Here is a 24,121-nt window from a genome sequence, read left to right on the forward strand (position 1 = left end):
CCCCACAGGTAAAAGTCCAGAGGAGTTAGGTCTGGGGAACGTGGTGGATACTCCACAGCACCTCTACGGCCTATCCATCTTCCACCGGCACAGTTACCAGTGAGGCGTACCTTCAGAAGCTTCAGACATCCATTTTACCTGCCATCCGAGACTTGCATGGAGACGGAAGAGTTTACTTTCAACAAGGTGGTGCCCCAGCCCACTACCAAAATCGTGTTAGGGCGTATCTCGACGAAAATCTACCAGGATGATGGATAGGCCGTAGAGGTGCTGTGGTGTATCCACCACGTTCCCCATCTAAAAACCCTACCACAACAAACGTCAAAAATTAATTATGATCGTGGTGTTGCTCACGTGCTAAATACTGCATTTTCGGGCAACAACAAAGTTATAGTATGTGGCAGGTGTCATTAGAGCACAGTTAATAAAGTCATTTCATGAAATAACGGATAAACTAGGCAGTCATCTTTTCGTGTTTCCTTAAGTTGGACTTTAAGCTACAGTTTCACAAAAAATGAAACAACTCCGTCAATTAGTTTGCAATTTATGTACTTTTAAACAGTGGATACATTTTTTTGGACCCCTCTGTATTTTCAATAATGCCGCTGTTGTGGTATATTAATATTGCGCCTTGATAATAAAGACGCTGCTCGCTTTCTGCATGAACATGTGAGAATACTGAAGAAGTTAACCACCCACAAGGTAAACGCTGGCGAATCCTCAGAGTTAGCGAAAAGAGGGAGGAGGACGATTCAGGCTATTATGCAGGAGCTCTAACCCAGGTTGTGACGTCACGAGAGGCTTGGCAAGCCTCCTTTCAGGAGGGTCCGGACCCTCCACCTCGCACCGCCGCGCCTCTCCGCGTCGTCTAAGAGGCGAGGCGGTCCAGGCATGCCTGACGGGGACCCCCCAGCGGGCCACAGATAATCGCGCCTCGCAAGCGCGCAAAAAATTTCCAGGGAAGCCCGAGCCCCAAACGGCCGCCGTTATCCGGAGAGCCTGCACTCCACCGGATGGACCTGCGTCGCTGTTGGGCTTGTTTACATTTGTGCAATCGTCTGTGGATCTCCCGCATCCGGGATTGGAACACTTCCGCGGAGAGGCATTCCTGCGCGAGCCTATAGATCTTGGTGGGAGATCCGGCTTTTTGCAGGTAGCTTAAATTAAGAATTTATTTCCTGCCTAGCAGTGTACCACAGCTTGCTGTAATCTAAGACAATTGTCGCTACGACTTAGTGTCAATATGTGTTGAAAGGTTGAAAAAACTGCGACCAGTCAATTTTTTATAATAATGTATTTTTGCTTTTGCCGGTTTCAGGCTGGTCTGACCATCTTGAGAGGAGGTCTGCATTAGATTGGAATGTGACAGTTTGGTTGTAAATTCACGAAGCCAACGAATGTGAAAGCATAAAGGTGTCTCGGGTTTCACAGAAATGACAACATAACTCGCAGGCAAAGAAATTTTAAAAACGCACCACGAAGGAATTTTGTGAATGAGACGGAAATCAGTAGATGTGATTTACATTTATAGACAAAGAAATGATTACAGTCTGAGAAAAATTGGATGATTTATTCAAGAGCAAGACCTTCACAAACCAAGGAAGTCAATAAAACGTTGATCCACTGCGCCTTGGCGCAGTGAAACTTCCCCTTGGAATGAAAAGAAAGACTGTGCTGGTGAAACTTCTAATTTACTTGATTTTCAAATTCCAGAGTGAAACTGAACGTGCTGAGACTGTTTTCTCTTTACTTATTCTGATCATTTCTAAACTGACACAATATTTTAGCGCAACGCAATCTGACTTTCAATAAGCCCTGCAAAAGAATAGCCCTGACTAATAATAACCTATACCTTCATGAATCACTTATCTCACCAAAATCTTCGTTACTCGAACTACTGCAGTACAGTGAAGGCCAATACTGCCAGCTAAATAAAAGATTCTAACTACCGAAGGCACTAACTACTGATAGGCATATAGTTAGCAAGTGAAAGATTTTGGTAGGAAACATACAATGTATTTACCTCAATAATGTTCAAAAGTCATTTTATAAAAATTCTTGACATCCAGTTTAACAGATTTCCTTTTTCCGACGGACACACGTCGAGATCGTCCGCTCATATTAACGTATGAGAACTCTGGCACCACCATCCCCACATCCACCACTGCTGGCGGCTCACCTCCAACTGCCCAACGCTACGGGCTGTTCACATCCAATTGCCCAACACTACACTGGCGAATAACTTCCAACGAGTCCAACCAGTCACAGACTACACCCAGCACAGTCAGCGATTTTAATACAGAGCGCTACCTGGCGTTACCAACATAAAAACCTAAACAGCCTACTTACAACGCATTGATAGAGTTGTTAGATATCCTGAGAGATATCGTGCCAAATTCCGTAAAATTTGCGCTTTAGATCGTCAAAACCCCGAACCGGTTGAAGTAATCTGCCCATAACGCTCGAAACGTTCTAACTGGGGAGAAATCCGTAGACCTTGCTGGCCAGCCGCCTGAGACTGACAAACAGCGGACGCGGGCACCTAGTAAGACTAGTGCCCGCGTCCGGGATAACGCGCGGCTGGCACTGTGAAATATTCTAAGTCCGAATCAAGGTCACGCGCTATGGCGCGTCTATAAAAGCGAGCGCAGCCGGCGAAGCCGATCATTCGCGCTGCTGCTGCTGCACAGGCAACTGCATTGAACGCTGCCAAGATGCCTTACAGAAGATACAGGCGCAGTCGTCGTGCAAGACAAACTATATATAAAACAATTGAAGACGTTGAAATGACCACATCCGCCGCCGACAAGAAAAAGAATACAATCAAATCTGTTGCTGCACACTCTCTACTGGACGGACCTGCAGTCTTTTGTGGATGCAGACTGAATTTCAGCATTGACATCAATGATTCCTTTACCCACGGAAATGGATGGCTAACAGTCGCTGTTGTACGTGGTGGAACAGGTGTACCCAATGTATCTGGACTGGAAAGCTTCGTTGATCGTGACATCATAGCATACCGAACATATCATATTACTGAAAATGCAAACACGAAGACAAGCACTAGAAACTCCTGCCGTGTGCGGGCGGATATTATCTTGCTGAAACATAAATCCAGGATGGCTTGCTATGAAGGGCAGCAAAATGGGACCGAGAATGTCGTCAACGGTACCGCTGTGCTGTAAGGGTGCTGCGGATGACAATCAAAGAGGTCCTGCTATAAAAAGAAATGGCACCCCAGACCAACACCACTGCTTGTCGGACCGTATGGCGGGTGACAGTCAGGCTGGCATCACGTATCTTTCTGGGGCATCTCCAGACTCGTCTCTGCTGTTCATCAAGTCTCAGTTGAAAGTGGGGCTCATCTCTGAGGCTATTACTACTCCCGTCAATAACAGTTTAGGACGAAGGCGTGTATGGAGACGCCCCAGACAGTGAAGAGACATCAATCTTTCGGTTGCCCAACATAAGGCCTGACAATCAGAAGTGATGGTCTGGGATGCCATTTCTTTTCTTAAGCCCCCTCCCCCCTTGGTTGTCATCCGCAGCATCCAAAGAGCACGCGGTACGTCGACGATGTTCTACACCCCGTCTCGTTGTCCTTCATGGCAAGCCATCCTGGGCTTACATTTCAGCAATATAACGCTTGCCTGTATACAGCGAGAGTTTCCAATGCTTGTCCTTTTGCTTGCCAAACCCCACCATGGCCAGCAAGTAGGATATCTCCCAAATTGAGAACGTTTGGAGCATTATGGGCAGGGCCCCCACCAGATCGGGATTTATACGATCTAACGCGGCAAATTGACAGAATTCGGCACGATATCCCTCAGGAGTACATCCAACAATTCTATAAATCAATGCCAAGCCGAATAACAACTTGTGTAAGAGGCAGAGATGGACCAGCGTGTTATTAACTTGGTCAATTTGAGAAGCGCTTTCAGTTGAATAAATCATGCAAATTTTTTCTGAAATTATAATCATTTGTTTGTCCGTATATGGACATTACATCTACCAATTTCCGTCCCGTCTTGTAATTCCTTCGTGGTGTGTCCTCAACCCCTTGTTTCACCCGTACCCATTCTAATATCACCTACGGTATGCCGGACCGGGACAGAACACAGCTTAATCTGCCAGAAAGTGTGTAAAACAGTGCAGGCTCTGCCGGCTGCAAAGTGAAACATTCATCCCAGAGAATCTCCACGAACTCTAGGACGTAAGCCATTTTCTTCACAACACCATTTCCTCAATGAGGCCTAGTTCCGCAAGGTACACAGCAAAGCTTCTGTGAGATTTGAGAAGCAGGAGGTAGATTGTGGCTTAAATGAAGCCGTGAATACGGTTAATGACCGACCGTGGGGGTGCAGTGGTTATCACACTCGACGATGGTTAAAATACCCTTCCAGATATTCATATTCATGTTTCCTGTGGTTTCCATAAATCACTTAAGACAAATGCTAGGATGATTCCTTTGAAAGGGTACTGCCGATTTCCTTTTCCATCATACCCTTATCCGAGCTTGTGCTCTGCCTCTAATGACGTCGATGTCGATGGGATGTGAAACTCCAATCTCTCTTTTACGTTTCTGGTAATGAGTCTTGCCAGAATAGATCAGAGTCAGCATCAGCCACGAATCCAAGATCGAAAGAGGGAAGAGGGAGTGTCGTGGGTGTAAAAAGGACCCCCCCCCCAAAAAAAGAAAGAAAAAAAGTGTAAATTCTTTTCCATGTAGGTTAGGTGGGGGTGAAGTCCCGCAATTTTCAGTTTTTCTAATATTATGGTCAGTGAGGGATACATAATTCCGGGATTTCAAATTAACGTCAAAGGTTGGGTTGTTACCTATAACCCAGCCAAACTTCAGCTGTGTCCCTGCAGGGCTTTACCTCACAATATTGGGAAAAGCCCGCAGTGCAGGTCTTACCCCATTTGAGATAAACGTGGATAAAACTGGATGACTGCAAAATAAAAACACTTGTAATGACCCTTCGTAGCGTTGTTGTATTGTAGCCCAGTTACCCAACACAATATTGTACTGAAACGTCTCGTAAATTTGAACATAATGCTTAAAAATACTTGTACAAAAACAATATTTTCTTCTCCAGGAAAGGAGGTTTAGTAGAGTGACCTGAAACAGTTCAATTTCTGAAGCTAAGCTGTCTAAGTACGTGGTGAATAGTGTACTTTGTTAGGCCCTCTGATTTATCCTTGAAGTCCCATGATTTTCTTCTTCTTCAGATATTTCTTCGCCAAATACGAGTAGTATGTCCATGTCTATATCTGAGCTGTTATCATGATGTGAGGAGTCTGAGTCTGACTCTGAAGAGTAATCAACTGGCTATTTGGCCTGTTTTCTTTCTTATTTTTTGGCATTGATGTCATGAAGTCTAGTTTATGTCATTTTGTTTCCACACCACGCTCTTTTCTTTCTTCGGCACATCTTTCCTTCTCAGTAGCAAGCTTTTCTTTTCACATCCATTCTTCTTCCATTCGTTCTTTATTGGGTGCTGACGTTCAGCGTTCTCTCGGAATTTTTCACCTAAATATTTGTTTTAGGCAGCAGAATCATATCTTCAGGTGAGACGATCTCATGCAGTATTTATTCAATGTCATCTTTTGCGGGGGTTACCATTGAAGGATTGTCGTCACATTTTTTAAGCTGCGGGGATTTGCCAGAAATCATCTGCTGTGATGTGCAGCATTTTTCTTCTGGAAAGTGCGCTATTGTTGATATTAGGGACCAAATGGAACAACTATTTCCACGCGACAGTGAAGCTTAAATGCAGTAGTGTCAATGAGTAATTCGTTGATCATTCTTTTCAAACCCTACATTATATAATGTTCAAGTAAAGCATCTGAAAAGTTGGATGTAAGTAGTAAGAAAAGAGACTTACCTCACGTTCTCACCTCTGGAGCTACCTGACGGGATGAACTTTCGTGTGAGAATAAGTTACAATAAGTCAAATCTAACACCTGGTGGTCAAAATCTGAATCTATGACAGTCAGTTAAAAAAGCCGGTGAGGATTTTACCCCACGCGGAGCTTTGCCTCCACCTACCCTATCAATTTCCAAATTTCTCAAATCATTTTTGGATTAAAGTAGCGTGAAAACTAAGTGCCGCGATAGTGACAAGTAATTCTACAACTTCAAGCTACATTTAACCCAGGACAGTTTCCAGTTGCTCGCGTGAGGGCCTACCGACATGGATGGGTCTGTGACCTGACAGTATCATTTCAGGCAGATAAAGTCGCCCATCGAACCTGCTGCCAGTAAAAAATCCAGCATGGTTCGTGACTCCACAGGTAGACCCAGCAAACCACAGGCAGCCAGAGTAGGAAAGACGGAAACGGCTGAAAGAAAAGGCATTCTCCTCATTTACGCGCTTGTACAGCCACATTTTGCAGACCAGTGTTCGCAATTGAAGTTCTTTGTGAAATACTGATGCCGGCCGTGGTGGCCATGCGGTTCTAGGCGCTTCAGTCCGGAACCGCGCGACTCCTACGGTCGCAGGTTCGAATCCAGCCTCGGGCATGGATATGTGTGATGTCTTTAGGTTAGTTAGGTTCAAGTAGTTCTAAGTTCTAGGGGACTGATGACCTCAGAAGTGAAGTCCCATAGTGCTCAGAGCAATTTGAACCAATTTTTTTTTAAATGTGTAAACAATAACATTACGGAAGTAATGAGAATCTTTTGCTGTTGTAATTCGTAAATTAATTGCGAGACATGCACTTCTCAAATTTTCGGAAGTAGCAAACTGTAACACACCCCGTCCCCCTCCTCCCCCCAATGATGGCACTTAGGTGACAGATCTTGTTCACTGCTTCATTTTCCCCATTTGTAAAGTGTGCTATTACTCTTGGTTTTGCTTCTTTAACTACCACGATACTGATCTTCCATATACAGGGTGATTATAATTAAAGTTAAATTTTCAAAACGCTGTAGAAGTAACATCACTGATCGGAATGACGTCAATTTGCAACGGAATATTATCGGAAAAGGGGGAAAACGTAAAGCTGAAGAAAAAAATAGTGTGAAAACTGATCAATAGATGGCGCTGTATGTGCCAGAATACGTAGATGAAAACACCTTCATGCGCACGACCCATTGGTATAATCACGTCGGGTACACGGCTTTTCCTCCTTTTGGGCCTGCGATGTTCGCCATGACTGTCTCAATGCAGGATTATGCTCTGCTTGTAAAGCTGTATTACAAGAATGATGACTGTGTATACGTCGCTCTGCAGAAGTTCTGGACACTGAAGGGTTAGAAAAAAGGCGTTGGTCCGATGTCTGCCGTGGGCTCGGAGAAAATGATTCAGAAATTCGAAAAGACGCGTTCTTTTGGTGTGCAGCCTGGTAGAGGCAGGAAACGAATTAATTCGACGGCAGTGGACGCAGTGGTCACGGCAATGCAAGAGGAAGCGAGTGGTGGTATGCAAACGTGTAGTGCACGGAAAATTGCCTGACATACCCGTGAGCACGGTGCGTAAAATGCTACGAAACATCCTTCTTTGCTACCCATTCAAAATTACACATGTGCACGAGTTGCTTCCTGTTGACCTGCCAGCAAGAGAGACCTTTGCTTTAGAATTTCTTTCTCGCATGGAAGTGGAGAATGATTGGCCGTGGAAGATGTTGTGGACAGACGAAGCCCACTTCCATCTGACACGATATGTCAATACACGGAATTGTCGAATATGGGAAACGGAAAATCCAGACGTAAGCCGGCCGCGGTGGCCGTGCGGTTCTAGGCGCTCCAGTGCGGAGCCGCGCTGCTGCTGCGGTCGCAGGTTCAAATCCTGCCTCGGGCATGGATGTGTGTGATGTCCTTAGGTTAGTTAGGTTTAAATAGTTCTAAGTTCTAGGGGACTGATGACCGCAGCAGTTGAGTCCCATAGTGCTCAGAGCCATTTGAACCAAATCCACACGTAAATAAACCAGTACCACTTCATCCCGAAAATGTCACTGTGTGGTGCGGGTTTACAGCATTATTTATCATAGGGCCATATTTTTTCGAAGAGACAGGTGCCTTCGGTCCTGTTACCTGTACCGTCACTGGTAAACGCCATGAGTGTCTTTTGCGCAACCACGTCATTCCACCCCTCCAACAGCGTGGATGTTTGGATGGGATCATTTTTATGCAAAATGGCGCACCTCCGCACATTGCAAATCCAGTTAAGCAGCTGCTGAAGCGCCATTGCGGTAATGTTAGAATTATCAGCCGCCATTTACCTACATTCTGGCCGTCCCGATCACCTCATCTTAATCCGTGTGACTCCTGGCTGTGGAGCTATCTGAAAGATGTGTTCAGTTTTCCGATTGCAAACTTATCTACATTAAAGACACGCTTTGTGCAACACATTCTGAATGTGACCCCGGAACCACTTCGATCGGTTGTGGAACAAACTGTTTCTCGATTTCAACTTGTTGCAGAAAACGGTAGACAGCAGCTTGAATATTTTTTACCCGAGTCATACGAAAACTAATAATCCGATGTGATTTTGATTGATGCTTTTTATGCGGTTTTTGGTTTCGAGACAATAAAAAACCGATGTGATTGATGCCTTTTATGCGGTTTTTGGCCTCAGGACAATTAAAAACCGATGTGAGTGATGCTTTTTACACAGTTTTTGGCCTCAGGACAATTAAAAACCGATTTTTCCCATTCGATGTGATATGACCTTGCCGTGGTGGATGGGCTTGAGTAACTAAGAGTATCACACCTGCACACCCATGCACACCGAGTAGTACAGTTTGTTTAACGTCAAACGTACTTCCTAGGCATTGTTGTATGATTCATTTGTCATTTGTTGTCTACCACTATCAAATTATGAAGCTTACAGCGCCATCTATTGCTACATTTTGTAACTATTTATTTTTCTTCTGCAGTACACTTTCTGCCTTCTCCGATAATATTCCGTTGCAATTTGACGTCTTTCTGACCAGCGGTGTTATTTCTACAGCAGTTTGAAAGTTTAACTCTAATTACAAGCACCCTGAATTTAGTCATAAGTAATATCATGTTCCCCCCCATCGACCATGGACCTTGTAGTTGGTGGGGAGGCTTGCGTGTCCCAGCGATACAGATAGCCGTGTCGTAGGTGCAATCACAAAGGAGGGGTATCTGTTGAGAGGCCAGACAAACGTGTGGTTCCTGAAGAGGGGCAGCAGCCTTTTCAGTAGTTGCAGGGGCAACAGTCAGGATGATCGACTGATCTGGCCTTGTAACACTAACCAAAATGGCCTTGCTGTTCTGGTACTGCAAACGGCTGAAAGCAAGGGGAAACTACAGCCGTAATTTTTCCAGAGGGCATGCAGCTTTACTGTATGATTAAATGATGATGGCGTCCTCTTGGGTAAAATATTCCGGAGGTAAAATAGTCCCCCATTCGGATATCCGGGCGGGGACTACTCAAGAGGACGTCGTTATCAGGAGAAAGAAAACTGGTGTTCTACGGATCGGGCAGGTAGGTTAGAAAATTTAAAAAGGGAAATGGATAGATTAAAGTTAGATATAGTGGGAATTAGTGAAGTTCGGTGGCAGGAGGAACAAGACTTTTGGTCAGGTGAATACAGGGTTATAAATACAAAATCAACTAGGGGTAATGCGGGAGTAAGGTTTAATAATGAATTAAAAAATAGGAGTACGGGTAAGCTACTACAAACAGCATAGTGAACGCATTATTGTGGCCAAGATAGACATGACGCCCATGCCTACTACAGTAGTACAAGTTTATATGCCAACTGGCTAAAAGATCAGATAAAAGAAATTATTCAGCTAGTTAAGGGAGACGAAAATTTAATAGTCATTGGTGACTGATATTCGAGAGTAGGAAAAGGGAGAGAAGGAAACATAGTAGGTGAATATGGATTGGGGGAGAGAAATGAAAGAGGAAGCCGCCTGGTAGAATTTTGTGCAGAGCGTAACTTAATCATAGCTAACACTTGGTTCAAGAATCATAAAAGAAGGTTGTATACATGGAAGAACCCTGGAGATACTAAAATGTATCAGATAGATTATATAATGGTAAGACAGACATTTAGGAACCAGGTTTTAATTGAAAGACATTTCCAGGGGCAGATGTGGACTCTGACCACAATCTATTGGTTATGAACTGTAGATTAAACCTGAAGAAACTTCGAAAAGGTGGGAATTTAAGGAGATGGGACCTGGATAAACTGAAAGAACCAGAGGTTGTACAGAGTTTCAGGGAGAGCCTAAGGGAACAGTTGACAGGAATGGGGGAAATAAATACAGTAGAAGAGGAATGGGTAGCTTTCAGGGATGAAATAGTGAGGGCAGCGGAGGATCAAATAGGTAAAAAGACGAGGGCTGGTAGAAACCCTTGGGTAACAGAAGATATATTGAATTTAATTGATGAAAGGAGAAAATTTAAAAATGCAGCGAATGAAGCAGGCAAAAAGGAATACAAACGTCTCAAAAATCAGATCGACAGGAAGTGCAAAATGGCTAAGCAGGCATGGCTAGAGGACAAATGTAAGGATGTAGAGGTTTATCTCACTAGGGGTAAGATAGATACTGCCTACAGGAAAATTAAAGAGACCTTTGGAGAAAGGAGAACCACTTGCATGAATATCAAGAGCTTTGATGGAAACCCAGTTCCAAGCAAAGAAGGGAAAGCAGAAAGGTGGAAGGAGTATATAGAGGGTCTATACAAGGGCGATGTACCTGAGGACAATATTATGGAAATGGAAGAGGATGTAGATGAAGATGAAATGGGAGAGATGATACTGCGTGAAGAGTTAAGGAAGAATATAATAATTCCAATCCCAAAGAAAGCAGGTGTTGACAGATGTGAAAATTACCGAATTATCAGTTTAATAAGTCACAGCTGCAAAATACTAACGCGAATTCTTTACAGACGAATGGAAAAACTGATAGCAGCCAACCTCGAGGAAGATCAATTTGGATTCCGTAGAAATGTTGGAACACGTGAGGGAATACTGAGCCTACGACTTATCTTAGAAGAAAGATTAAGGAAAGACAAACCTACGTTTCTAGCATTTGTAGACTTAGAGAAAGCTTTTGACAATGTTGATTGGAATACTCTCTTTCAAATTCTGAAGGTGGCAGGAGTAAAATACAGGGAGCGAAAGGCTATTTACAATTTGTGCAGAAACCAGATGGCAGTTATATGACTCGAGGGGTATGAAATGGAAGCAGTAGTTGGGAAGGGAGTGAGACAGGGTTGTAGCCTATACCCGATGTTATTCAATCTGAATATTGAGCAAGCAATAAAGGAAACAAAATAAAAATTTGGAGTAGGTATTAAAATCCATGGAGAAGAAATAAAAACGTTGAGGTTCGCCGATGACATTGTAATTCTGTCAGAGACAGCAAAGGACTTGGAAGAGCAGTTGAACGGAATGGACAGTGTCTTGAAAAGAAGGTATAAGATGAACATCAACAAAAGCAAAACGAGGATAATGGAATGTAGTCGAACTAAGTCGGGTGATGCTGAGGGGATTAGATTAGGAAATGAGACACTTAAAGTAGTAAAGGAGTTTTGCTATTTGGGAAGCAAAATAACTGATGATGGTCGAAGTAGAGAGGATATCAAATGTAGACTGACAATGGGAAGGAAAGCGTTTCTGAAGAAGAAAAATTTGTTAACTTCGAGTACAGATTGAAATGTCAGGAAATCGTTTCTGTAAGTATTTGTATGGAGTGTAGACATGTATGGAAGTGAAACGTGGACGATAAATAGTTTAGACAAGAAGAGAACAGAAGCTTTCGAAATGTGATGCTACAAAAGAATGCTGAAGATTAGATGGGTAGATCACATAACTAAAGAGGAGGTGTTGAATAGAATTGGGGAGAAGAGGAGCTTGTGGCACAACTTGACCAGAAGAAGGGATCGGTTGGTAGGACACGTTCTGAGACATCGAGGGATCACCAATTTAGTATCGGAGGGCAGCGTGGAGGATAAAAATCGTAGAGGGAGACCAAGAGACGAATACACTAAGCAGATTCAGAAGGATGTAGGCTGCAGTAGGTACTGGAAGATGAAGAAGCTTGCACAGGATAGAGTAGCATGGAGAGCTGCATCAAACCAGTCTCAGGACTGAAGGCCACAACCATAACAACAATATCATGTTAAAAAAGAAAAAATTTTTAATCATTACACATGTTCTCCTCACTATCAGAAATCATTGCCTAGGTGTCAACAAATCCAATGCAATGTTCAATGGTTTCAGTTATTTTTTACGCTTGTCATTTATGATCTTTATTATACATTCAATACAGACATGGTTTACGTGTGGTGATAAAGAATTTCCTTGTCATCTCCTACTTCTGGTTTATGCTTTGATAATTATTTTAATAATATTTGTATCTATTCTTTGGCTCACGCATAGGTTCAACAGAGTTTTCCTGGCTTGCCAGCCTGGATATAAGCTCTAAGACATCCCTTCACTGGTCATCGGGGTTCATTTCGAAGCGGGACTCGTTAATGAAGACAATTTTACTCCAGTCAATGAGATTCCAAGCCGAAGACGTGTCAGGAGACACCCTGGACAGTAGTAGGATACCAGCCTGACATTCGCCCGCCATAAGGCTCGACAGTCAGGACCTATGGTCTGGGGTGCCATTTCTTTTCACAGTAGGACCTCTTTGGTTGTCATCTGCGACACCATTACAGCACAGCGGTACGCCGACGATATTCTGGAAATTTGTGGTAGGGTCTTATGCGACCACACTGCTGAGGTCATCAGTCCCTAAGCTTACACACTACTGAATGTAACTTAAACTAACTTACGCTAAGGACAACACACACTCTCATGCCCGAGGAAGGACTCAAACCTCCGACGGGGTAAGTCGCGCGGACCGTGACAAGGAGCCCTAGACCGCGCGGCTACCCCTCGCGGCCCCGTTTTGTTCCCCTTCATGATAAGCCATCCTGGGTTTACATTTCAGCAAATTAATGCCCGCCCGCACACGACGTCTTTCTACCGATTTTCTTTCTGCTTGCCAAACCCTATCTTAGCCAGAAAATCGCCGGATCTCTCCCCCACTGAGAATGTTTGGAGCATTATAGCCAGAGCCCGCCAACTAGATCGAGATTTTGAGGATGTAACGAGCCGGTTGGACAGAATTGGGCACGATGTTCTTCAGGAGGACATCCAACAACTCTGTCAGTGAATGCTAAGACAAATAACTGTCTGCGTAACGATCAGAGGTGGACCAGTGCGTCACTGACTTGCACAGTTTCTGAAGCTCTTTTTCTTGAACGAATCATCCATTTTTTCTGAAAATCTAATTATTTGTTTGGCTGTACATGTTCATCATTTCCGGCCAGCCGAGGTGGCCGAGCGGTTCTTGGCGCTACAGTCTGGAACCGCGCGACTACTACGGTCGCAGGTTCGAATCCTGCCTCGGGCATGGATGTGTGTGATGTCCTTAGGTTAGTTAGGTTTAAGTAGTTCTAAGTTCTAGGGGACTGATGACCTCAGAAGTTAAGTCCCATAGTGCTCAGAGCCATTTGAACCATTTTTGAATCATCATTTCTGCCCCAATCGGATAATTACTTCGTCGTGCGTCTTTTCTTCCCCTTACAGTAGATATCTGTAATACTCCGAACAGACTCTTCCACTGAACAGGATTGTTGTTTCTTCTCCAAAAATGAACGCTCTACGGGAGTTTCTCTAAAGTTCTAGTTCGTCTGTCTTCCAGTAGTGTCACGGTCTTGGTTTTTCATGAAAGTTACATCACATCAGCAAAAATCGAAACAACCATTATTAACGTTGAGAACACTGGGTAATTAATAATACACGACGACAGCCACAGTAAAAGCAGAAAGCTGCGTCCTCTTAGGCGCTATAATTAGCGACCGTAAGGGGCAAATTAATTAGTGACGGTGTGCTAACTGAGGCGCAAAAGTGTGACTGAAAAAGAGGGGTGTGGTTTTGGTGAACGAACCATCCCATTATTCAGCAGATGTACATTTGGGAAACCCCATTAGACAGTTTAAGTTTTTTATTTTTTTTCTTTTTCTTTTTTTTTTTTAACGTGCCCACCCGAGTTGCTGATTCTGTTTGTAGGCACAAGATTTCGACGACTGACCCCGTCACCTTCATCAGGACCTGTGAAAAAGCTTTTGTGCGCTTGTTGCCTGGAATCCAACCACACAGAAAACAGAGCGTAATGTGCCAAATTGACCCTGGAGAGCTGATGACATCTGGGGAGTTTGCTTGTTTTTACGTAACGCTTTTAATGTATTACGGACAAATTAGTAAACGAAATTACGTAATTGTGTTTATTTTCGTGTATTGCGTGTGCCGGGTGAGAGCGGAGAACACCAGCGTCGTAGACTTCCTTTGTGACTAGTCTGATTAGCGTCGGTCGCGGAAACGCACCAGCCAACAGCCATCCCGCAGAAGATACGGCAGAACTCATCAGCGTCGCTGGTATTAGTTATTGTATATCACTTACTTACTAGATTGGCCACAAAAACCGCATACGGTCTTTCTACTCGCCATTCAGCCTCCTCCATCTTCTTCAGTCCATGTATTCAACTAGTCGCAACGCACTCATACCTCTTTGATCCCATCGGTTCATCTCATATGTGGTTTTCCCGTTCGCCTGTTGCCTCTGATGTCTTCTATATCTACATCATACTCCGCAAGCTACCTAGCGGTGTGTGGTGGAGGATATACTTCTAGTACCACTAACTGATGCTCCTTCCCTGTTCCACTCGCGAAAGTCTCGTAGGAAGACTGATTGTCGGTAAGTAAGTATCTGTGTTAAGTCTAATGTCTCGAATTTTCTTGTCATTGTCATTTCGCCAGCTATATTTGGAAGAAAGTAATATGTTGGTCGCCTCTTTCTGGAAAGTGCCCTCTCTAAATCCCAGTAGTAAAGCTCTCCGTGAGACACCTCGCTTCCCTTGTAGCGCCTCCCAGTGGAGTTCGTTGCGCACCTCTGTAACACTCTCGCGCCAACTAAATGATCCCGTGACGAAACGAGCAGCTCTTTGTTTTTCTTCTCTGTCTCTTCTGTGAGTTCTACTTGATAAGGGTCCAAATTTGATGAACAATATTCAAGAATAGGTCGAACCTCCTTCGTGGATGAGTTACATTTCCTTAAAATTCTTCCTATGAATCTGTGTCTGCTTTTCCTGCTGTTTGTTTATATGGTCATTCAGCTTCAGATCGCTCTGGATAGTTACTCCTAGATTTTTACAGTAGATACAGCTTCTAGCAATTTGTCATTAACAGTGTGGTTGTCCTGTAGCGGATTTCTTTTCATATGTATGCGCAGTATGTTACATTTATTGCCGTTCAGGGTCAACTGCCAGAGCCTGCACCATTCATCAAAACCCTCTGGATCATTCCGCAAGTCGATACTGTCTCCAGGCGTTACTACTTTCTTATAGAGACCCGCATCATCTGCGACCAGTCAAATAGTTTCCGATGCTTTTTACTACATCTACATTTATACTCCGCAAGCCACCCAACGGTGTGTGGCGGAGGGCACTTTACGTGCCACTGTCATTACCTCCCTTTCCTGTTGCAGTCGCGTATGGTTCGCGGGAAGAACGACTGTCTGAAAGCCTCCGTGCGCGCTCTAATCTCTCTAATTTTACATTCGTGATCTCCTCGGGAGGTACAAGTAGGGGGAAGCAATATATTCGATACCTCATCCAGAAACGCACCCTCTCGAAACCTGGCGAGCAAGCTACACCGCGATGCAGAGCGCCTCTCTTGCAGAGTCTGCCACTTGAGTTTGTTAAACATCTCCGTAACGCTATCACGGTTACCAAATAACCCTGTGACGAAACGCGCCGCTCTTATTTGGATCTTCTCTATCTCTTCCATCAACCCGATCTGGTACGGATCCCACACTGATGAGCAATACTCAAGTATAGGTCGAACGAGTGTTTTGTAAGCCACCTCCTTTGTTGATGGACTACATTTTCTAAGGACTCTCCCAGTGAATCTCAACCTGGTACCCGCCTTACCAACAATTAATTTTATATGATCATTCCACTTCAAATCGTTCCGCACGCATACTCCCAGATATTTTACAGAAGTAACTGCAACCAGTGTTTGTTCCGCTATCATATAATCATACAATAAAGGATCCTTCTTTCTATGTATTCGCAATACATTACATTTGTCTATGTTAAGGGTCAGTTGCCACTCCCTGCACCAAGTGCCTATCCGCTGCAGATCTTCCTGCATTTCGCTACATTTTTCTAATGCTGCAACTTCTCTGTATACTACAGCATCATCCGCGAAAGGCCGCATGGAACTTCCGACACTATCTACTAGGTCATTTATATATATATTGTGAAAAGCAATGGTCCCATAACACTCCCCTGTGGCATGCCAGAGGTTACTTTAACGTCTGTAGACGTCTCTCCATTGATAACAACATGCTGTGTTCTGTTTGCTAAAAACTCTTCAATCCAGCCACACAGCTAGATCATTTATATAACTTTTTAAAAGTAATAGTCCTGTCAGACTCCTTGGGGTACTCCAGAAATTATCTTTACATATGTCGATTTTGTTCTGTTAAGAGTGACATGATGAATTTTATCTGCAAGATAAATCTGGCCCAACAGTAAGATCGTATTCTTTTTCGCTAAACGGCAGTACGGGACGGTGCCACATGCTTTCCTGAAGTCACGGAACACGACATCAGCCCGATGTTTATTATTAGGCATAGTTACTTTCAGCGCAGCCTCAGAACCCAGGCTTAGGAAATAACCAGTTGGTTAGAAACTAATCGCCAAACATGCTCATTGCTACTGTTCACAGATTCGTTAATAAACGCCTCATAAAATATACGAGTTCTCTTTAATCACTGTCACAATATCGAGAGATTTGTACAGCTACCGCAGTTTGCTGTTTTTCCTTCTTCTCGACTCTTTTCTTCACTAGTTCAAGAGTCTGTCTCAGAATAACATTCTTACACGTCAGGAGTTTTCTTTCTACTTTAGTATCAGACTCCAGGTCTCATCGTACAGCAGCATGGATTGTATTACAGTCCTGAAGATCCTAATCTTCGTGGATTTCGATAGAAGTAGGAGACTTGAGCAGCTTTTCGAGTACAAGCTTTGACATGTTTCTGCTTGAATTCTTGCCATTATTTCTTTGTCTATCTCACTCGTTTCACTAGCACTGTCCCAAGGTATTTGGACTGTTTCACCCTTTCGAAGATTTTGCCAACCACATCTGAAGGTCTGTCATCGTTCTCTCTGCTATGGGTATCTGATCTTATCAATATCCCCCACGACTGTTTCCCTTGCCTCTTCTAATAACACTCTTACCACCTGAACCATATCCTGTTTCTAGGCTTGTTAGTTTCCGCAGTGTCCGTCTCCATAGCTGAGTGGTCAGCATGGCGAAATGCGCTGCGAGGGACCGTTTCGATTCCTAACCGGGTCGGAGGGCTTTTTTTTTCGGGCACTGGGTGTTGAATTGTTTTCATCATTTCATCCTCATCAACACCCAAGTCGCCGAAGTGAAGTCCACTTGAAGAAAAGGGCTTGCTCCAGACACGGCTGCACGCAGGTGACGCTCGCGTCCTAGCCACACGTGGTATTTTCTTCTTCTTCTTCTCACTGCTCTTTCTAGCACCATATTAAACAGAGCTGAGAAGAGGCAGTATCCGTGCTGCATTAACGTTCTCAACTGGAACTTTTTCGACGTCTTTCCATTCACATTCATCGCACATATTGTCGCTCGTGTGCATGCTTGTGCCAGTTTTATTAGTTTTCTGGGAATTTGTGCCCATTCCAGTTCTTGCCCCATTACTTCCCTGTTCACACTATCAAATGCTTTTTGAAAGCACACAAGAAGACAGTGAACACATTTGCGAAATTTCCAGCTCATTGATAACACTTGCCTTATTATATGGGCAGTTTGGTAAAATGTATTGTGTTAGTAAATGATTTAATCTACGAGTTTAATCATCTGCCGAACTGTAAACGTCTATCTGCCAAGTTGTTAACAGCACTACAGGTGTTGCACTTGAATACGCCAGAAAGTTTTGTTACATATTTTGTGTGATTACTGATGCAGAATATGATAAAGTTTATTCGCTAGACTTTTTACTGTATACACGAGTGAAAGATGTGCTTGAAAATTTAAACATTTATTGTAAAAAAGGTTGTAAGAATATTAATGAACGTATCCAGAGAGCTAATTTTTCGTAAACTGGCATGAGTAGCGAAACAATTTTGCTGCCACAAAAACAATTTTAACCTACAATAGAAAGTGAATAGTCCAAGTTATACATTGTTATCTATTCATTTGTACAAAGACACAGGTTAAGTCTACAATCAGTAATGAAATCTATATATGCCCAATATCAGTAAGAACAAGTCGATGGCAATATCTATGGAATATCTTTGAAAAAACAAAGTCAGAGAACTGCTCTGCACTTCCATAGTTACAGAAAACTCAATAAGACGAGAACTATGTTTTTAAGGACAAGAAATTTTTTCCTCCCATTAACTTATACTACGAAAGACTAGGAACAATATGTAACAATGGGTGGAGAGAATAGGTCACAATTTTAATTATGAAATGAGTTTACAGAAAAAATGTCTAAGTAGTGACCACTCCGAACCAAGGTAGAGTTGACAAGAGGAGAATTTTCATCCAGTTCCATTGCGTTTACCTTCTTGCTGCTACTGCATTGCGGTGGGCCCAGGTGGCAAACTAGTAAGTAACACCATACCAGAGTTAAATTAACAGCTTTGGAATGGTATTTTGACGTGTGTCGTTGCCAAGACGAGTCAAAACACATTTACCTTGGCCACTAGAAATTTTAACCTCCCCCAAGAACTTCAACAACAATAGTTACCTGAATAGTTTGAAACCCTTTGCGTTAACTTCATTAGATCTAAATTGTCTCGTATACGAAATTCTGTTCCGGCTTAATTTAGCTCGATACGTTTGTACACTAACTGCCGCAGAAGAGCTATTATGCAATTAAAGTGTACCCATTACCTAATAAAAGTCCAACTGCTATTATAACTACTTCTAAAAAAGAGAAGTCCTTATGGCAGTAGATTAAGAAATGACCGATGGACCTCCTTCGAAGGAGGCGATACACGTCAGAGCTGTGTCCGCCAGAGACTCCGGAGCCATAGCTTTCGAAACAAACCGAGTAATGTATGCCGCTCGGCGGGTCCACCGAAGGAAATAATGAAGTCTTCGTAGCTGGCAGCCGCGCTTAAAACGCTGAAATAAAACAAAGTCGTATCTTCATGAGACAGCACAAAACAAATAAAAGTATATTAGCTTTCACATTGTTTAAAGTAAATTATTGCCGGTGACTAGACCCAATAAATCTGCTGCAAGAGAGCGCGCCAGTCGTGTTGCTGCAAAAAGAAGAGCCACGGCGCCCGCAGCTTAGGCAACCAATGTTACGTCGTAAACGGGCAGAGAAGCATAAAGGTTCGGCGCACGACGAACAAAAAGTCTTTTACGACAGTCTGATAACCAAAGCTGAATTGAATTCCTTGTCCCCCAGGATCTTTTTATGGCCCGTACACGTCTCCAAAATGCTTTTTGTATCTTCAGGATGGCCTGTGATAGCGGTTCTACCCCTGTAGCATGTTCGAGCAATCTGCCTGCAGTTGCCTATTAGAGAGCCGCCTGTCCTATAATTTATTTTCCTGTCATTAAACGGACGCTTCTCTTCCTGGTCTTGTCATTAGCGAGGCTTGCAAATCAACAGAAACGTATAGTCTTCTGAAATTATGTACTACTCAATCTGTGTTTTGCAGCATAGAGGATTACAATGGTCGATCGGCGTAAATTAACTGATACAATTTTTTTAAATAAATTTGCCACCTAGTTCTCTCCAATTAAATCATAACATTTACTTCGACTGTCCCTGTATATGCACATATTGCCGATATAGGTATATGTGTCTTTTAATCGCAGTGTAGCAACATAGGATGAACTCTACCATTATGTTTTCGTAAATCACGTATATGGATGTCAGCCAAAAACGGCTACATTCTAAATACAGCCTATGAACTTAGTAAACATGAAACAACATTTCCCACAATTAACTGCAAAAATTATCCATTCTATTACTGTCTAAAGAAAAGAACGTCTCTGAGTTAGTCTTGGAAGACGAAAGACTTTTTATGTCCCGTACACGTCTCCAAAATGGTTTTTGTATCTTCAGAATGACCTGTGATACCGGTCCTACCCCTGCAGTATGTTCGAGAAATCTGCCTGCAGTTGCCTATTAGAGAGCCGCCTGTCCTATAATTTATTTTCCTGTCATTAAACGGACACTTCTCTTCATCGAGAAGGAATACTTCGCTATCTATTGGAAAATAGACTAGGAGAAGTCCTGTAAGGCACCGCAACGGTGTTAACTGCTACTTAACCTTCTCCAACCTATTTTGTTTATCAACAGAGACGCTCTCGGTAGTGGGATATCTTCATCTTCTTAATTACTCTGCAATTCACATTTCAATGTTTGGCAGAGGGTTCATAAAATCGCTCTCAGATTATTTCTCGACCGTTCCACTCTCGAATAGCACGTGGAAAAAATGAACACCTAACACTCTCCTGCGAGCTCTGATTTCTGTTTATTGTCCGTATTTTTTAAGGTGTCGCAGAATATCGAGAATTGAGATGAAAACTTACGATGATGAGGGAGCTAGAATAAAGACAAATGAAACAGTGGTAGATAGAATGGAAAGAAAATCATTAAAGTGGTATAGGCATATGCTGAATAGGCTAGATGATAGGTGACGAAAGAAATTTTTTGAATGGGAACCATCTGGCAGACATAAACGCTGCAGACCACTACGTTCTTCGAAATCCACATTACCGAAATAATGGAGCATCGCCTAGTGCGCAAGGAGAATGCCCTGAATAGAGAGGCTTGGCAGAAGACACCAGAAATACAGCAAAATGATGTTATTGCTCGTTCTTTGTAGAAATTAGTTCTGTAATACTAATAAGAAGTTTCTCCCTAAGTAGTGGTATTCAACAGAATATTTGTGCGTTCGGAGGACAAAATTCGTGAGTTAAATTTCTCGAAAAGATCTTGTTGCAACCGAAAACGCCTTTGTTTTAATTGTTGGCACGCCAAGTTGCTTACCACATCCTTCACGATTCTGTACCACGTTTTACGATAACAGAAAAAGAATTGCCCTTCTTTTTAAACCCTTTCAATATCCTCCATCAATTCTATCTACCAAGAATCCCAAATCGTGTAGCAATACTCCATAAGAGGACGGAGATGCGTAGTATAGGTGGTCTCCTCAGTAGATCTGTTGCATCTTCTAAATGTTCTGCTAATAAACCGCCGTTACCTTGCCCGTAACACTTTCCATGTGTTGGTTAAGTTGTTTGTAATTGTAATCCCTAGGCATTTTTTATTTATTTATTGTACTCATATCGAGGCCCTCACAAGTTTTATTGTTTATAGACAATTGCCACCTTCCGCACCTCGCAGATATCCTGTTTAAATCATTTAGCAATTCGTTTTCATCTTCTGATGACTTCGATGGATGGTGAGCGACAGCATCCACTGCAAACAATCTAAGAGGACTGCTCAAATTGTCTTTTAAATCGTTTATATACGTCAAGAACAGCAGAAGGCCTATAATGCTTCTTTGGAGAAGCCTAGATAGAACATCAGTTTTAATAGATGACTTCTTGTCAATTACTACGAAGTGTAACCTTACTGAAAGAAAACCACGGGTCTAGTCGCACAACTATGACGACAGTTCATTGGCACGCAGCTTGATTAACAGCCTCTTGTGAAGAGCGGTGACAAAATAATTTTGGAAACATATGAACATAGAATCAACCTTATGTCCCCCGGTAGCTGAGTGGTCAATCCTAAGGGCCCGGGTTCCATTCCCGGCTGGGTCGGAGATTTTCTCCGCTCAGGGACTGGGTGTTGTGTTATCCTGATCATCATCATCTCATCCCCATCGACGCGTAAGTTGCCGAAGTGGCGTCAAATCGAAAGATTTGCACCCGGCGAACGGTCTACCTGACAGGAGGCCCTAGTCACATGACATTCACATTCATTAATTTGAGTGAATATAAAGCTAGTTCTTTAGGACGATATTTTCTGAATCTGTGCTGGTTATGTGTCAATGGATCATCGTCTTCGAGATCTTTCATAATGTTGGAACATAATATATGTTCGACAATTCTACTTCAAATCTATGTGAGTGATATAAGTCTATAATTCAGCTGATTACTTATATTACTTGCTCATTGACGTGACCTGTTCAGCTGTGCAGCTTTCCAGTCTTTAGGCATATAGTTCAGAAGTTAGCACCTAGCAGATTTTGTTGTGTACAAATCCTAATTGTGAAATAACATTATTTTCGAATAACCTTTGAGAAGCGTATAACATTATTTTGCGATCACCTTTGAGAAGTAAAGGCGGACGGATGTGAACACATTTTGCTGCACTGTTTACTGCGTACAGTAGAGGAACAGTTCTAAAACGATTATTGTGACCGATGATAATGCAGCGTGCAGCAAAGCAGCATCAGTGAGGCGATGGTTTGTGGGCAATACCATATCTGAAGTGGGCTACCTTGCCCTAAGCCCCGATCTTTCTAATATCATCATAGTTCTAAAGGCTCTCCAAAATGCGATTAGTAATTTCGGAGCTCCGCATAAGCGTTCTACTTGACACTATTGGAGGCCACAGCAGATAAGCAGGACGCGGCCTGGTGTAGTGTGCGGTGTGAGATTGTGCGTCCACTGACAGAAGTCGTCGATTTTAATGTAAGACGAGGACACACACTCCAATGTGTTTCTATTCCGTTTTGTTTTGTGAACGCCACTATGCATTGCTAGACTTTTTAGCGTTTGAGCCTCATGATCTAAGTTTTACAACGTGATGATGAGAGCATTGTCTCTCAAAACGCGATGCTGGGTTATGTGTAGGACAAAAATTACAGATGAATACTTCCAATTATTACTAAGAGTATACTGAGGTTTAAAGACGGTTGAGCCGGCCGGGGTGGCCGAGCGGTTCTAAGCGCTACAGTCTGGAACCGCGGTACCGCTACGGTCGCAGGTTCGAATCCTGCCTCGGGCATGGATGTGTGATGTCCTTAGGTTAGTTAGCTTTAAGTAGTTCTAAGTTCTAGAGGACTGATGACATAAGAAGTTAAGTCCCATAGTGCTCAGAGCCATTTGAACCATTTTTTAAAGGCGGTTGAATAACAATATCGTGTTGAATGCCGAGACACAAACTTTTATGCAAAATTACATCAGCAGCAACAACAAAAAGGAAATCACGAAGGAATATGGTCATTAATACTCATTTTTAAAATTCCATTTGTGTCAACAAGTATTCGTAACGCCCGGCGTCTTTTGCGAAACATCTTCGCAGTCGCTGGTGCAAGGACTTATAGACAGGCCGAAGAAATTCCTTCGATATCAATGTCCATGCTAAAACAATGCGACGTTTTAAACCCTCTTGGATCGTTGGAGACTTTGCATAGACTTAATCTTGGAGTTTATTCCAGAGAAAAAAGTCCAGTGGCGAACGTGCAGCCCAGCTGACAACGCCTTCACGTCCCATAGAGAGACCAGGAAAGAGCTGGGTGAGCGCTTTCCTAGCCGTAAGTGACCAATGAGCCGGGCACCCACCGTGCTGATACCATATACATCTACGTAATTCAGGTAGTACTATCTCTAGAAGAGTCGGTAGAACTTCGGTAAAAAACATTACCGTCCTGAAGAGGACTGCAGGAAGTAGGGCGAAACGTCGGAAATTTAGCTGTCTTCAGTAGTTATAACCACGCAGACTACTACCCAAATTTATTTTATCGAAAATACACCAGCCGTGAAAGTTTACCAACATATAGAATTGTGTGTATCTTTTAGCCAGTAAAGTTTCTTCAGTGAAGTAAGGAACAATCAGGTTTCTGTTTTTTTGGGGTGATCATGTTCTGACTTTTTTTTGTATTCTACATCTACATCTATACTCCGCGAGCCACCTTACGGTGTGTGGCGGAGGGTACTTATTGTACCACTATCTGATCCCCCCTTCCCTGTTCCATTCACGAATTGTGCGTGGGAAGAACGACTGCTTGTAAGTCTCCGTATTTGCTCTAATTTCTCGGATCTTTTCGTTGTGATCATT

This window comes from Schistocerca piceifrons, chromosome 4 (genome assembly GCF_021461385.2).
Source record: "Schistocerca piceifrons isolate TAMUIC-IGC-003096 chromosome 4, iqSchPice1.1, whole genome shotgun sequence".
In the NCBI taxonomy this organism is placed as follows: Eukaryota; Metazoa; Arthropoda; class Insecta; order Orthoptera; family Acrididae; genus Schistocerca; species Schistocerca piceifrons.